Source organism: Numida meleagris, chromosome 23 (genome assembly GCF_002078875.1).
Source record: "Numida meleagris isolate 19003 breed g44 Domestic line chromosome 23, NumMel1.0, whole genome shotgun sequence".
NCBI lineage: Eukaryota > Metazoa > Chordata > Aves > Galliformes > Numididae > Numida > Numida meleagris.
In genome coordinates this window covers 5174624-5176827 of record NC_034431.1, presented here as the reverse complement: position 1 = coordinate 5176827, position 2204 = coordinate 5174624, and the positions used below count along the sequence as shown (strand labels likewise).

At 42.2% G+C, this 2204-nt stretch overlaps 1 long non-coding RNA gene across 1 annotated transcript in view; it reads left to right on the top strand.

Annotated features, from left to right (window-relative positions):
- Positions 1-1676, top strand: part of LOC110387771 — a 5316-nt gene extending 3640 nt beyond the window's left edge. The window contains exon 3 of the long non-coding RNA XR_002432720.1: positions 1504-1676. This is a non-coding gene — a long non-coding RNA (uncharacterized LOC110387771). The remainder of the gene's footprint in view (positions 1-1503) is intronic.

Sequence of the window (2204 nt, the reverse complement as noted above, 5' to 3'; positions counted from 1 at the left end):
CTTTTCTTTTCTTTTCTTCTTCCTTTTCTTTTCTTTTCTTCTTCCTTTTCTTTTCTTTTCTTCTTCCTTTTCTTCTTTCTCTTCTTCTTCCTCTTCCTCTCCTTCTTCTTCTTTTTCTTCTTCCTTTTCTTCTTCCTCTTCTTCCTCTATTTTTCTCTTCTTCTTCCTCTTCTTCATCTTCTTCCTCTTCTTTTTCCTTTTCTTCTTCTTCTTCCTCTCTTTTCTCTTCTTTTTCTTCTTCCTTTTCTTCTTCCTCTTTTTTTGTCTTCCTCTTCTTCCTCTTCTTTTCCTCTCCCTCTCCATCTTCTTCTTTGTCTTCTTCCTTTTCTTCTTCTTCTTCTTCCTCTATTTTTCTCTTCTTCTTCCTCTTCATTTTCTTCTTCCTCTTCTTTGTCTTCTTCCTCTTTTTCCTCTTTTTTTCCTCTTCTTCTCCATCTTCCTCTCCATCATCTTTTTCTCTCTCTTTTTCTTCCCTCTTCTCATCTCCCTTCCCCAGGATGCTGCCAACCTGCTGCTCCAGCACTGGGTAATTTATAGGCGACGCTGCCATTGGCTGTGCCTTCGTTCATAACAGGTGGTTGGATAATTAAGTGTGCTTTATGCGTACAACACTGTTTTGCTCAATGTAATTGCAGATTCCATATAAATAATTCACATGGAATTATTATACTGAGGACATTGCTTGCCTCCTCATAATTTGCTTAACTGAAATAGGCTCTTTCATCACTAGCAGTGATTTGCTTTAAGACCATGTACACAGCATCCTTTACAGGCCGACTTCTGTGCAGATTACTGTAAATTTAATTAAGTTATGCAAATTGTTTGTCCACTCTACGGTGAAAGGGCATAAGGCCACTGGACTGTGTAGCCCAAGGCCAGTGAATGGGAGCAGTGAGCCTGACACCTTTTGAAAGAAATAGGTGATTATTAATAATAAAATAATAACAGCAACGTACTTATCAGTGGTGCCCTTCCTCCCCGCAGTGATTCTTGTGCTTTTTGCTAAGTGCATGCAAGACAGTTGTTAGCACTCCATGGGATTGATTTAGGGGCCCTGCTGTGTGGCTGCACGAAGGCACTCCTTGCAAGGAGAGGTCCCCAGTGCACTGTGATGGGCACTGGGTGGGCTGAAACCAGGGCACGGGGAGGGCATGGTAAAGTGCTGACTCCAGTGATGGCCAGTAATGCTGTGCATTGTGATACACTGGCTAAACACAGTCCTGTGAGCAGCGAAAAATACACAGCTGAACTTGGTGTTCTGATAAAGGAATTTGAGTATGTGTTTCAGGATTGCTGAAAATATCATTAATTTTTTTTGTATATTTGGGACTCCGTTTTTAGCCAACATAAATGCATTACCTACATGTTTCCAAATGGACTGTATAGGGTTGCAATCAGATGTTCAGCTCAAAATCTGATCGTACCTCTTTACCACGCTTTTATGAGAGAAAAATATCCCTTGTTTCACTCTCACGCCTTATTCACGTTATCACTTTTTGGCAGCTCATACTTCTGTGAACAACCATGTTCAAGGATGAAGCATGGGAAGAGTGAAATTTCATCAGACATCACCGGCCAACGCCATGCGACCTCTCTGTGAGCTGCAGCCACTGCCCTGGAATTAGACTGATGCATTAGCTTCACAGCAAGGTCACATACCCCTCTAGTTTGATGGCTTTGATGCTCCCTCTCTTTTTTTCTACTCTTATAATAAAATATTAAAAATTGAAAGAAGTTTTGTTACTTACGTACATGAACTATATTATATATGAGGGCTGCTCTGAAAATAATGCCTCCTGTTTTATGGTGTCAGCCCACAACGTCAGAGGTGGATGGTGGTGGTATGGCAGTAGAAGTGGAACCTTCCCACCAATATCCAATTCCATGCTGTTGCTGTGTGACAGGTGGCAGCAGAGGGGCAGACTGACACAGTGGTGTCTGACATGGAAGTGCGGATGAAGCAAAGGTGTGTCTTTGAGTTCCATGTGGAAAAAATGTCTCCCATGGACACTTAGTGAATGCTTCCGAGACAAAACAGTGGATATAAGTATAGTGAGGGGTGAGTGGTGCTTTTCAGCAGTGGCTACAGTGGATCAGTTCTGCTGGTGCAGGTTCTGACAAGCGTGGCATGTACCTCTTGTTCTGCTGGCAAAAATGCAGAGCTCATGGCAGTGACTACAACGAAAAATAGTGTTCTGTACCTG